This window comes from Zonotrichia leucophrys, chromosome 1 (assembly GCF_028769735.1).
Source record: "Zonotrichia leucophrys gambelii isolate GWCS_2022_RI chromosome 1, RI_Zleu_2.0, whole genome shotgun sequence".
NCBI lineage: Eukaryota > Metazoa > Chordata > Aves > Passeriformes > Passerellidae > Zonotrichia > Zonotrichia leucophrys.
In genome coordinates, this window is record NC_088169.1 from 41,820,445 (window position 1) to 41,835,464 (window position 15,020).

A 15,020-nucleotide genomic window follows, 5' to 3' on the forward strand; every position below is an offset into this window, starting at 1 on the left:
AATCCCAATATAACCAGTTAGATGGTGCCTGGGCCGGTTCTGACCCTCGCTGCTGGGCCAAAGGCAGCACTGTGGTGCTTTACCCCAGAGATACCTTGGCTGGCGGAGAGTGCAGCGGGGCACAAGACGCAAGTCCAGGCTTGTCAGGACTCCGTTTACCTCAGGAGAGAGAGCTTCTGGCGATGGTGAAGATAAGAAAGGGAGTGGATTCTGCTAGAGGGTTATATCCAGATATTTATTCCATGGGTGCAGAGGTCTGCACCCAGACAATTCTTCCAACAGAATAGAGGCCGCATGGTCTCATTAACATTTTAAGCTCAGGGCAGGGGAAGGGGAGGGGACAGGTGAGCCACCAACCAGGTGAAGGGGCAGGGTCTCAAGGGACTAGGGACACCTATCACACGACGCCTTGCTGGTATGTTAGCCTGATTGACAGGGCACACTCAGCGAGGGACGAGGGGGAAGGGAGAAGGTAAAACAGGACATTGCAACACACCGCAACACTCCACTTGTATGGAAAGAAGGAGGTACATGCAAAATGCTAGGCTGGTATGAACCTACAATGAAGGGCTGGATGCAATAAAGGACATGAGTTGTGCAAGAGCCAGCAGCCAGTCAGGAATGCCCCTGCAGTTGTTTGTTATGCATTGACTGAGGAGATACAAGCACTCCAATTGGGATTGGAGTAAGTAAGCACTGGAAGAGTTAAGGCATCTCTGAGACTTAACAGAGAGTACCAAAGGATGGTCTCAAATGCTGTTTTTTTCTGGGTTTAAGCACTCTGTTAAGGGCTACAGGAAGTGCCCCTGTGAGACTTGGGTCCATTCTGTGCTTTGTACATACATCACATATTGGGATGCAGATGACAGACTCGCGGCTTCCTTAGTAAAGAAACGGAGGAGGAATACCTGGAAAAAGGCAACAATCAGTTCAAAAAATTATATGTTAACTAAAATGGTTGACAAAGAAGTAGAAGACACATTCCTCAATTTATGTAAATCCAAACCTCCAGCTGCTAGGCAAATCCTGCAGACTATGTGATCAGTGGATTTTGGAGGAAGTGGAATGAAGAAACAACTCAGCCTCTGCCTTAGACAGCCACAGAGCTGCTAATGCAAAATTCATGATTTCCAGAAAGACATCAGACCTGACCCCGGGGCCCAGTAAGTAAAGGACACAGATGGACTTAACATCATCTCATCTTTCAGTTCTTGTGTATTTTATGCTATCCACTGTAACAGGATAAAAAAGCTGAAATCATTTTGGTGTCAGGAAACATCTAAATGCAGGCTAATAGAGAGATTATGTGCTTGTATTTTCTTTATCCCTCAAAATCAGTAAAGCAGATAAGCTTCCATCTGGTTTCTTCTTCCCTCATTATTGATATCAGCACTTGCTAGGACACTCCTTCTGCAGTTTGCAAAGTCTTTTGAGATTCTTCAGGGCGATATTAAAGCAAAGATGACACAAGATCTTTATAATTTCCACATGAGTGAGGAAATTAATACCTTCTGCTATACACTTCAGAAGCAATCTGTGCAGGGTACATTTTCTGGATGCAGATTTGGGCTCTTTCTCTTCTGGCAATGCTTCAGTTCCTCTGTAACCTTCAGCTTCCAAAAGGTGCCTGCAGTGTGACCATGATGCTTGAACTTCTTCTTTCTACCAAGGTCTTGAGGGACTCATTGTCACTGGGCCAGTTCTACAAATTAAAAATTCCTGCATTTCTAATGACTGGTTCATCTGCAAAATCTTTTAATCTAATTTACAAATGCTCAAAGTAACAGAAGTCCCATTCTTTGATGCAAAAATAGGAACAGCAGGTCTACCAGCCATCTGTTTCCTGGATAGTTTGAATGGGAGCAGAGCATTTACCTTCCTCAGTCTTAAGTCTTTTCACTACCTCAGGATTCAGATGGAGAAAACCCAACACCTTTTCTAGCACATCTGACTTGTCATGTATTTATAAATTCAGGCTTGGGGCTCAAGAACATGACATCTACTTAAAAATCTCTATCTCCTGCTTTCCGTGCAGATTCAAATTGATGGACTACTTTAAACTGATGGGCAGTAGTGCCGCTTCCTATTGAAAATGCAAACAAAATAATGTCTTTAAAAAGCCCAATTCTTCTTTAAAACTCTGTAATGATGATTTTGTTGAAAAATCTCTAATGGACTCAATTCAGATATGCCACAGATTGAGCCCATGGAGGATAGCATAATAGTACTTAAGATGTTTATTGCATCTCACAAAATGTTGTCACTCATGAGGATACACACTAAGATGCCAATCCTAAAATCCAAACTGATTTTTTTGGCAGTTGTTTTTGCTGTGATATCAAGTGGCTTGGCTTAATGTGCAAGTATCATCACTCAGCAGTCATTGCTCATGTTTGCAAAGCCCACAGACTTAGTCATGCAGAGATTTATATTATATTATCTGAATTAATGTAGGGCCTAGGCACCTATATATCCTTGCCAAATCCTCAAATGCAGGGGTCACTGTGCTATTATAGCACTTCTGGCAATGCCTTCAAGCCCAAGGTTCCATAGAAACAAATACAACAGGAAGAATTGACCTTATTATAAACATATTAATGTCACAAGCATTAGCAGACAAAATAAAACACAAAATTATGGAGCTCATGAAGCAGAGCTGAGCAATGACCTCATGCTGCTCACCAGCTTGTTGGTATGTGTTAGCTGCTGCTGCTAGGCTGATGTCACTTCTAATGCAACAACTAAACCCACATTCCTGGGTATGTGTTTGCTTAGACATTGTCCCTCTTCCCCTTTTTCTTATACAGCAGCAGGAGGCTCAGCATGGGCAGCACAGTATGCACCAGAACTAAGGCTGTTACACAGGAACACATGAGAGAGAAAAGCCAAAATTATCCATCCTTCACGGGTCTTTCTCTCTCTTCCCACTCACCCCACCACCCAGCCTGCAGCTCAGAGGTCTCAAAGCTTGGCTCTGCACTCATCTGCTCCAAAAACTGCAGTGATAACAGGCTTCAGAGGGACAAGGTGGCATAAGATGGCACATTTGCTAGCTGTCTTCCTCCTATGTAGTTTCTGACTAGACTAGACACATGAGAAGGAAACACCATTCAGTGTATTCTGTGTCACCAAGTGTAGGGGAATAGAATATAGGTAAATAAAGGTAGTATAGAAAGTAATCTTATCCCCTAAAGAGTTGCAGCTGAGCCAATTATTAAAGATCAGGACCAGGCCTGATGTTAACAGGCCGCAGCTGTAGCCAGTCAGAAGAGTGTTATAAAAGAGTGGATTGGTTGATTGAGGGGACTGGCATCAGTTGGCTGCTGTGCAGACAAGGGAGAGTTAGTGCCTGGAGGAGCTGCCTACAAGAAGCATCAAGAAGGTATGAAACTCCAGCAGCATAGAACCTTTGCAATGTACTGATAATAGAACTTCTGCACTATAATGACAACAACTAAGAGATCCTCAAATTGTGTCCCTGTCACTGCTTAGTTTGCTAGTAAAGAAGTGGTGTTGTCCTATTACAGACATCCCCAGAAGAACAGCACTAGCAAACAAAGGTTTCAGTGTTGGCTGGATATCCTGCTTCTCCTCTGCAGAGATACAGCCACCTCCACAGTCCTGCCTGCTTGCTCTGGAGGAGGGAAAAATACTTTCCATGATATTTAGAAATGCACACAGCCTGCCAGAGCTGGTGATGCGGAACGGCACCATCTCTGACAGAAAACAAACTTTGCTCTCCCATGTCTGAGAAAAAAAGTCTTCATGGGTTTCCCCTGGAAGAATACCAGAGGATGGTTTTGGCAGGGAGCAGTGCCTGCAAACAGATTGTGAGCTCCTTCTGCAATGACGGTGAAAACCAGAAACAGGCCTTGAGGTGCTGCAGGGAGCCTAGAGAGCTTGTTCTGTCCTTAGGGCTTTCTCATAAGATAGCTGTGAGTTGTGCCAACCACATTAACTGGCTGAGCTGCTTGGACTGAATGGCTAAAAGGCAAAATACACATTTATTTTGGGAGTTTTCTGAGAAAAGTACACCCAGGAAAGTTTCATCTGATGTTGTGAAGCTTTTCAGACCCATGGCAGTCAAGGCCAACCATCCAATCCCAAATTTCTGAGTTTTCTGTGGTGGTCTGAGAGCAGCAGTCTCCATGTTAAGATGCTTAGGAAGACTACAGGGAGTGCAAAATTGACATTTTTTTGGGGGCTGGCTGCAAGGGTCAGAATTTGCTCAAGGTCTTTGTGAGGAAAATGAATATTATTTGTCCTGGGTATGAGCAATGGTAACTGGCTTTTGTTGGGTAGCAAACATTTTGTTTCAGATTGGTTGTACTGCCCAAAGTATTCCCTTCTCCTGACTTCACCTATGTCAGCCAAAGAGATGCACCCTATGTTCTCCTACAGCTCTTCTGAATCTGGAGCAACCAAAAAGAGGAGAGCATCCAGGCATTCTGACAAAAGCCAGAGACTGAGGGAAGCACGTGGCTCACTGTGAGATAAGGTGGGATGGGAGAAAGGTCCTATCCCATGGCATGTTTGCATGGATGTGGTGGTACCCATTAAAATTGGGCAGTTGGTAATAAAGTTCTGCATAAAAAGAGGTAATAAAAAGGGCAGGAATAAGTTGTTTATTGTTTCTTTGCAATTTTCAAAAAATACATTCACATTGAAATATTTTAGGGCTTTTGGGATATTTTTTTGTTTCTTACTATGATATTTCATATGTCAGGTCTATTTCTGGGCAGGAGAAGAGACCAACTGCATGGAAACAGTTCTATGTGTCTGTTTAGGAAAGTGTCTGTCTGTGTAAGGATATGACCAATGCATGCTTTTGATTGCGTTCTGTGGCTAACATAGAAATGCATCTTTGTAATCAGAAAAATCTGCTTATAATAAAAATGAAAAGGTTAATTATTCTAGTGCCTGTGCAGATGTTATTGATAATGCCTTTTATGTGAAAGAACATGAACAAAGCAGACCTCTGACCTTCAAAGAGACAAAAGAAAGGAAAAAGCCAAATGCTGTGCCAAATTTTAAAAGGAGAAATGCTTCAGGGAAAGAAAAATAAAAAGTTTGAGAGTGCAAAGTAAAAAAAGCAAATATTAAAAACTATGAAAGCAGTCTTGTCATTATCACATTCATTGGAAAAAAAATATATTCTGAGTATTCTTTGCAAAATATCAAATCTTCAAACCCCAGCAAAAACCAGGGCACATAAATTACATCAGGAGGGTTGGCTTAGATTATATATTGCCTCAGTTAAGTGTTCAGATACTTGCATCCTCAGCCTATAGACACAGGGACTCTAGAAGACAATGCTCTTTTACAGGATCAGACGAGTAGAAATATTTAAACCACATTGCAGCAAAACCCAGTAATAAATATCCTGGGTTTGAAGAGTTATTATCCTGTTTGACATTTTACCTTCTGATCCCTCCATGGTTGTTCTGGTTTGCTTGTGGCGCTGCTTGGGGCAGCAACTTGAAGAAAGTTTTGTGTAAGGAGTGAAGAAGGAAGGAAGGCATATTGCTTTTTTCTTGATATATGAAGCAAAATGTTCAGAAATCTTCTGTGGAAAAAAGGAATTCTGGCAAGACAATTCATTCTAAGTTCACAGAATTCTGTAAAAACAAAATCCAAATTGAGAATAACAGCAAAATTGAAGAAAAATATTAAATTTTTCTGTAAAAAAAGTTTTGATTCTTCAATTTGAAATCACTTGTTCAGTCCAGAATTTCTTTTAAGTTTAAAAATTTAAAGTGTCCAGATTTACAGGATTAATAACAAGCATTCTTCAACCTGAAATTACCTTTTCACCAAATAATAATAAAAAAGTATAATTCACATAGCTTCATCCATCCATGCAGCTGCCAAAAGAGCATCCTTTTTTCCACTTCCCTTACTGCTTTGACTCTCTATCATCTGATATTTATTATTATTTAATTGTGCTGCCATTCTTCCAAGCCAGGGCTGAACTGTGCTAGTTGCTGCATGATTAGGTAGCAAAATCTTTAAATTAACAGTTTCACTAAAGAAACCTTTTAGATTAGAGACCTAAATAAAAAGGTTTTAATCGAATATTTATCCAGTGTAGTCAACCAGAAATAAATGGTTGCCATGGCAGCCAGAATTTCCCTGCATAAATGTTAGGAGCTGTGATAATTCACTGGTCAAACAACAAAGTTAGGAACCCCTGCTTCTTCCTCGGCTGTAAAAATGTATCATCGGCCTCTCACTCTGACTTCTTTATTTGATCAGCTGCCAACAAATTTAGGTGTGAGTTTTTTATGTTGCTAAAGTCTGCTATGGAATATAAACTTTTTGTTCCTCTGTACGGATCCCTTGTTGTCATTCATACAAATTATATCCGCCCTAAATGTATTTTTCAAATGATGCTTTTAGCATCATGTCCCATTAGGGAGCTAAGGATGTGCTTAGCCTAAACATTTTGCTTTCTGGCTGTCATAGGTCTCAGCTAGAAGTAAAACTTTAAGCTTCTCTACTGGTTACTATAAGGAACAGAGACCAAAATGCAGATTTGTCTCACCTTGGCATTTGTGGCATTAGACTGTTTTATACCCCCACTGCATTACCGTGTGATTTTTTTTCCCTTGTGGCAAAGACAATGAGAATTACAGTTCCGTGTTTCTTTTGTAAGGTTGCCACACCTTTAGAGAGAAGTATGTTATCTCAAGTGGTGCCTAATTCACATAGGATGTCACCTATTTCACACAGAAGGGACAACATCACTTTATATCTCTGGACTCCCAGCAGCTTATATATTTCTGAATAATTAAGGGCTGCAGGGATGTATCTCATGTCTGGACTTACCTGAGGGATTGTACAATGAATGGGAACAGGCTTTGGAGCCCACTTGGGGGTCAGTAGGATGCTAGATGCATTTTGATTTCCAAAAGACCTATTTACTCCTATTTAATTGTTTGGATGCTGTCAATCTAATTTATGTGCAGATACGTCCAAGGAAATAGCCAGGTTTACTGAGTCACTCCTGCTGAATAGAAACTCTGCAGGAGGAAATGGAGAGCACTTACCCAGTTCACCTACACACAAATGCTCCAAAGCAGAACTTACTAAGGCCATGGCTGTCTTACACTGGGTGGGCCTTCTTCCTTCAAATAATGACCTTCCTATAAGGAAATATCATTCTTACAAAATTACTTAAGGAAAATATTTTTAAAATTTGGCAGGCTAAATGACTCATTCAAAAGGGTCATTATTTAAAGCATAGAACAAAAGATGGCAAAATTACTCTTATTCTTTTTCTGTGATAATGTAACTCCTGGGAATACAGGTCCTGAAGCAGAAGCTGTATGCCAGTGCTGGACAATTAAAGAATGAAAGTGATTGTCAATCCCCAAAGGAGCTCAGTTCTAATATATGAAAACAGTGGTTTATCCAATCATCTTGAAACTCTGTATTATAAAGGTTACCAGGTAGTAAAATGACAGAGTTCACGGAGGTTTTTTTACTCTCCATTTTCCTCTGTTGAGAAGAGCAGGCAGGAAAAGCCATCAGCACAGGTGACATTGTTAGCAACACGGCAGGGTTGTGGAAAACTGATTCTCGCTGTGAAAGGATAATCATGGTGCTGCCTGCACTTAGGAGGTGAAAAGCTTTTGAACATCCAGAGAGAGAGGGATGATGCTTTTATGCAACCCTTGCAAGGCTGGTCATCTCCCTTGAAGATGATCTGGAGAAGAAAGGAGCACACACAGTGGCACCAACTTTCTCTGGCAGGAGGGATGATGGTTTTGTTGCTGTGAAGGGTATTTTGAAAGGTAAGAAATGCATTTATTTACAGAAACAGAATTATAGCTATGATTTCTGATACATCCTAAAGCCATTCTGTGCATAGAGATATCACTTCATATACACACAAAATTATTCCACCTATTCCTGCCTGCCCCTGGTGACAACTGAGGAGATTTGTAAAGAAGTTTTCTCTCACTTTGGTCTGTTGTCAGGTGTGATGGATACATTTGGCTTGTTGGACAAAGCAGCCATTCCACATTTAACCATCTGCTGGTTATCTTAGTACCTGGCACAATCATCCTCCCTTCCTGCCCCCCTTTCATGGTTAACCTCACCTCTCTCTTTTACTATTATGCTCAGTTTTCCATCCTTCTACCTAATTTTCCTTCCTTCTTGCTTTGGCCCCATTTTGGATCCACCTTCTCCCCAAGCCGTGGATAATACCTCCCTCCAGCCCTTCTCTCAATCTCTGTGGTTCATGTAGCAGTCCTTACTGCCACAGCACTTGTTCTTACACTGACTTTTCTAACTCTGAGGTTGTTTCTCCTCCTTGTGCTATTGTCTGGAACCACCCTCTTCTGAAAACCTCTGCAGCCTTTTTATGACTCTCTGACACAGAGTGTAAAGGTTGAAAGGCCATCAGAGGGAATTTGCAGGCCAGAGATTGAATCAGGAAGCAGGTAGATGCTAACAAAGAAAAAGATTAAAATGTAACAAATGCAAATATGGCCACAGGATTTCCAGGAATGCTGTGCTGCTTCAAAGCAAGAGGAAGAAGTGGGTATGTATAGGTTTACATCTGTCCAGTTCAAGTCATGGCATGGAAGTGCTCCTGAATTTTTCACCAATGCTCAAAGTCTTTTGTATTTTGTGCAAATGTAAGTAGCCCTTTCTCTTATCTCCCACAGAACAGGCAACTGTCTTAGTGTCTTAGTTTGGTGGTATGTATCTGAAGCTATGATATTCTTCTTTCCTTTTTACACTTACACACCTGCCTGTTCCCTCAGGACTACACACACCCTTTGCACTTGGACGTGAAGCCTTCAGCCCATAGGAAACACAATGAGCAGAATACAGAATGCACATCCCTGAGGTAACATAGAATACTGTAAACACATCTGGTTTTTATTCTCTTCTATGTCTTCCATAAACTATTGTTGAATGCAAGATCTTGGTTCTTGCCCTCCAAGTGCACTGTTGCTTCTTCTCAGAGATCTAACTAAATGCCACAGCAACCAAGGTAAACATCTTCCCACAACAGAGGAAGTAGAATGTCCCCTCTGTAAGAGTAAGCCTCCCTCTGTGAGAGACAATTTTCAACCTTGGTTTATCTGAGGCTGGGAAACAAATAGTCATGGAATGGGAGCACTAAGGAAGACTTCACTGCCTCCTCCCATAACAGCAATATACATTACACCTACCTTTTTTCTCTAACATAAACACAGCTGTGAGCATATTAGCTTGAAGCCGCACAAACCGAAACAGATCAAGAGCAAGAATAAACATGACATTTAACCTGTTGCTAGAAGATACCTAGATGCAACAGTGATTAAGGTGTTGTAAGACTCTGCACGCAGGAAAACATATACTTGGTGCCTGTGAGTCAGTATTTATAAGCATTTGAGTCACAGAAGCTTTGAATCATTTAGGTTGGCAAAGACAATTAAGATCACTGAGTACAGCTATTACCTAAGGCTGCCAAGGCCACCACCAAACCATGTCCCCAAGTGCCACGTCTACACGTCTTTTAAATACCTCCAGGCATGATGATTCAACCACTCCCCTGGGCAGCCTCTTCCAGGGTTTGACAACTCTTTCAGTAAAGAAATTTTTCTTAATATCCAAAATAAACCTCTCCTGGTGCAACATGGGGTCATTTCCTCTTGTCCTATCGCTTGGGAGGAGACTGACCTCCACCTCACTGCAGCCTTCTGTCAGGTAGTTATGGAGAGCCAGAAGGTCTCCTCTAAGCTTTTTCTTCAGAGAAAACACTTCATAGTGTTTGGGCTTAAATGTACCATTTTAAAGTAAACCAGATAAAGGAAGATTTTAGCACCAATGATTATATTAGAAATCTTGTAAAACTCTGACTCACAAAATGCATTCCTGGTATCCAGCCCACCTGTGCTTGAAACACCCCAGAGAAGTGTCAGGCTGCCAAGAAATACTTAAGGAATAAGGGCCACGCCCAGTGGTGTGGGGATAGGATTGAGGAGGCCAAGGATATGTGGACAAAAAATTGCCTTTTGGGAGTTCTGTGTTGGCAGGTAATTGGTGTTCTGCTGACAGCTGTGCCCAAAAGTGTCAGAGCAACTTTCGTTACTTCTCAAACTGTGGGTGCCCCAGGAAAAGTGGAACTCTGAGTGACCCAGCCAAAAGTCAGGCCTTGGACCTACATGTGCTAGACCCTGGTGAAACAGCCAAGAGCTAAGGAAGTGATAACAGTGTTGACAGACTGTGTTGGTCAGAGCTGAGTGTAACTATGTTTGCAGTCATTTTACATGGTTTGTGTTCTGATTTGACGGTCTATAGTTGCTGGTAAGCACCTCACGCACATGGTCAGATGTGACTTGACATACATTGAAGATGTCTCTGCTGGCCTTAGACCTTTTCTTTTAGAACAGAATTGCCTTTTCCTCTTTCCATGTGTCACTAGCTTTCCAGGAAAGTATTGAAAATTGAGTAAACTATCCTCTTCTTTCTCAGCAGAAAAAGAAATAACTGCAAATTTTTGAAATGATAATTAGAATTTTTTTCCTTTTTTTTTTTTTTTTTTACTTTTATGTCCTTAGCATCTTGATAGAATATCTGGTCACTTTCTATGCCTTCTGTTTCCAAAGCTAATGGTGTACACACATACAGACTTGCATTTCACTTTGCCTTGTAAGGTTCCTATTAAAGCTAGAAATCAAGTGTGTAATGTGTTTCATTTCCTACTGAAATTTATATGATTTTATGATCTCTAAATATTATTCACTTAGCAGTATTCTAGCTTTTTTCCATCTTTATCTAGGACACTGGATGACATCAGGCTTTCGCTTAGTCCATTGGTGGCAGCAAATACTCCCAAGGCATCTCAGAAAAGGTGAAAAAACAGTTATCATATCTTTTAGATTCATTCATATTTGAAGAAAGTGTATAGACAGGATCTCTACTGACAACATATGCAGTTTCTATTGTGAGGTCAGAAGTCTTGCCTTATAACAAGAGAAGTTACTTTAATCATGTCCAAAATCCCATCATAGTTGGTAACTCCCAATAGGAAAAAAGCCACTCAATTTAATAGAGAAAATTGCCACTCAATTTAAGTAAGGTTTTCTGTGACTCTGTGTTACAGAAAGAAAAACGATCTATGTAGTAATTTATGATGTTTTTCTGTGTTGTCTTCTGTCCCCTTGCTATTGCCAAAAACAATTTTATTAAACTTCAGTCTGGCAGTGACAAATGAAATACAATCAGGATCCAGATGATCTTGACAGTGATGTTTCACTCTGAAAAGTGACCTACGTGTCTCTGGAGCTTGTTGCTTACTCATGCCATTGCTAGGAGGGAAAAGAATTCTTCTGTAAAGACACTTTTTTTTTGTTTGACCATCTGTACAATGTCTTTTTTCTGATTTTAGCATGTAATTAGAGTGGCTTCTAGAAAAAACAGAAATATCTGGGCTGTAATGGTGGAGCTGCTGACTGATTTGCTCTGTGGCTTATAAATTTGTGAGTGCTCACTGTTTGCCTTTTCCTTCTTAAGAAAAAGGAGAACACCCATGCTTCCACTTCTGACATCTCTCCTTTCTCTTTTGCCTATTCAGGTTAACAACAAATAAAAGAGAACATGCAATGGAAAATGCATTTATATAAATAAACATGGAAAATGCAAAAGAATGCTATAATCAAGAAAAGCTTTGAAAGAAGGACAAATGTTACTCACTCAAAGAATGTTCTTTGCTGGTAGTTTGTTAGATGTCTTCATAATCACTTTGGAAAATAGAGCTTTCTTATCAAAGCCATTTGAATTCTATGTATTACAAGTGTTCTGTGTCCCAAATTTTGCTGTATAAAATCAAGACAAAACTTAGGCCTAAGATCCTCATTCATATAGCAAGATCACAGTATCACTGGAATCAGACCTACATGAACTGAAATGAACCATTCACCTCCAGGCTGAGATGAGGTTTTAAAAAGGAGTTTTTCCCTCCATTTTCTGGACATCATGGTAACACCCTAGCAATCTTGCCCAGTCAAGTGAGTCCACAGACACTGGCTTTCACAGGAAGCACAGAAGTCAGAAGGTCAGCCAATCCACTCCCTACCTCAGACCAGGTTGCCTATGCTGAGCAAACATCATGACAGAGGTTACAGAACCATTGAATCATAGAATATCTCAAGCTGGAAGGAACCCACAAGATTACTGAGTACAACTCCTTGCTCCTTGCAGGAGCAATCTCATTTTTAAAAGTCAGGGATTCATTTCCCTAGGCCATCAGTCACAGTCTGCACAATAATTGCAGTAGGTTGGGTTTTGTTTGCTGGCTCACCTTTGCCCTGGAACTACTTGAATTTAATTTTTTTGTTACTGTAATTCACTGTTGCTTGGGGATTATCCCTGGCTGTGTGCTTTAGAATTAAGCTAAAAAACCGAGAGATCAGGATAGGAAGGAGGGAAATAAAGGGCAAGATTTGCTGTAACATATAATTTTATAAAGAATATAAAGAAAGACTTTGGTCTTCAGAAACTGTATTATCAATATTATAAATGTGGTTCAAAAATAGAAGACTTGAAAATGTAATTAATAGAAGCAGGAAGATTAATGTCTGTTACCTGGTGAGAGTGGAACGGTGAAATGAGCTCTTAGCTGCTAATGGAGAAGAGAGGGTTATGTAGCTCAGGACAGAAATATTGTAAATATGCAAGTCTGTGTTTTCACTAATAGCACAGGGAGGTGCTGCTGAAGGCCTGCTGCAACCTCATCCAAATCATCCTACAAAAATATCAGTCTCTAAGTGCAGGAAGTGCAAGAGATGAAACTGTTAGGGGCAACTGAACAGCTGGTAGGTGAGTCAAGTCCAACTTAAGTAAAACCTTTTCTGATACTTTTCTACTGCATCAAATATTCAATTTTAAAGAAAGTAACTGGTTTGAATCTTAGCAGATAATCAATAGAAACTATTTGCTCTAGAGAAATGATTTTAACTCAGTTTTGTGTAAGGCAAATAAGTGTATCTGTGACTACAGTCATCTATAAGGCATCAGAGACATCACCATGGGATTGGCAGGTAAGGACCATTAAAGGAAGCTGAAATCTTCTGGAGTGGTAACTTGTGGCTGCATGGAATATCCTACCATGTCTAAAATGTAAGTGGGCACCTATGTGTAGGGACCTGATTTGCAACATAATTTAAGGAGAATTAATTAGCACAATCAGCACAAATAAGAAACTATGGCATGTAGAAGATTGATATGGGGATGTAGAAGAAGATATAGGGAAAATAGAAATGGCTAGTGGGGTAACAAGAAGAAACAGGAAAGGCATCCAAGAAAGACTGCTGACATTACATGCTGATGATCAGGCTGAAATAGCAGAATTGCAGCCTTGTTCTGCAGCACTGCCATTTCCACTCTGCAGCTGGAGGAGAACAGGCCAATGTCTGTACTGCAGGAGCACAAGCACCATTCCCCAGTGGATACATCAGCCAGATGATGACTCAGGCCACTGGGTAGTGACAAGCTGGGCTGCAAGCCAGTGGGACAGGCTGCTCGCCTGCCAGCAGCGTGGTGGGACACAACACTGCCTGTTTGGGCTGTCAGGCAGGCATATGGTCTGCCCTGGTGCCTGGCTTCAGTCAAAAACATTAAACTCAAACAATGCACCGCTGCAAAACCCTCTCATTCTGCTATCATAGCTTGCCTTTGGAACACTAATCCCTCCAACATCTTTCAAACAGCTTTGAATTTGATTCTGTCCCTAATACTGACTCAGAAATACCATGTAGTGCTCAGCAAATCTTTTATACAGACTTCAAACACACTCATCCACAACTTCTTGGTTTTCTAGGTGCTCATCTCAGGGCCCTGGGGTATGATAAGGAAAAACTCTTCAGTCCTGAAATCAATGGCTGCTTGCTTGAAAGGGAAAAGTTATAGTGCTACATCCTCCAAAAGACAAAGCTTTAGGCTCCTTTTGCATAACAGGCATGAGTGCCTACATTCCACCTCAAGATCCACGTTTTATTTGCCATCTGGATTACAGTGGAAACTGCCTATAATCTTCTAAGGGTTTTGAGAGAAGTGGATGTCTATGAACTCCCTAATGATAAGTGCCCTAAAAATGTCGATGGAGATACTTACTAGTCTGACTGTATTCAAAGTGAAAAGAGAGTAAAGAAGGCATAAGACCACACATGATAAAATGCTTACTTAGTGACTACTGTTTTTCTTGGGCACTGAAAAAATAGTGAATCTCACGTGTTTGCACATTTATGACATCCCCTGTGACCTGAATTTACTTCCCCAAAACAATGTATATGCATAACAAGTTTAACTAAGTTGTCACTGCCTTAATTTGGCTATTGCTCTATTTGAATAGTTGGCTTTGCTAGATCATTATCCATATGACTATGATAATTTAGATTTAGTAAGTCACACTTTGATTAGTTTGTTACATATCTTGTTCTTTCCACGTGAAAATAGTGTTGCCATAGCAAAATGTTCAATGCATAAATTGGTAGTTGCTTTTCCTGACTCCTAAAATGGAAAGAGGATCATTAAATTCATTACTGTGCTCTTTTCCCTTCCCTTTCCTCTCCATGGGCAGTCTTAGGTTTTTGTGAGCACTTCTCTGCCCAATTGTTTCACACTTTTTTATTACTGCATTAGCTTCTAATTGCACACTCAGCAGATAGAATTACAGGTTAATCTGGCTTCCAGGATTTATTTTATTAAATGTTATTTTCCCTTTCCATTTTAGTTTTTTCTTCTCCAAAACTTTCTGCAAGTGTTTTGTTTTGGATTTAGGAGCAAACACTAATATGTATTTCAAAATTAAGTGGTGTCAGCATTCATCAATTATAATGATGGCAACTAAAAAATTTATTTCTTGAGTATTGCTTTTTGTCCTTTTCCCATCATCACAATAATACTGAAAAAGTTATTTTAATATTTTGCTTTAATACTTTTACCTGCATTCTGAAAATTAATTACTTGTTCATGAATAATCTACTACTTCCTTCCCCGAACTAAGAAATGTTTGGGAA

General features: G+C 40.4%; 1 long non-coding RNA gene across 1 annotated transcript; it reads left to right on the forward strand.

Moving 5' to 3' along the window:
* The first annotated feature begins 3,315 nt into the window (after positions 1–3,315).
* Positions 3,316–12,792, forward strand: LOC135450876 (uncharacterized). The gene is made up of 5 exons (XR_010441178.1): positions 3,316–3,382; positions 8,778–8,863; positions 10,784–10,855; positions 11,393–11,483; positions 11,579–12,792. It is a non-coding gene; the product is annotated as an uncharacterized LOC135450876 (long non-coding RNA).
* Positions 12,793–15,020: the final 2,228 nt, after the last annotated feature.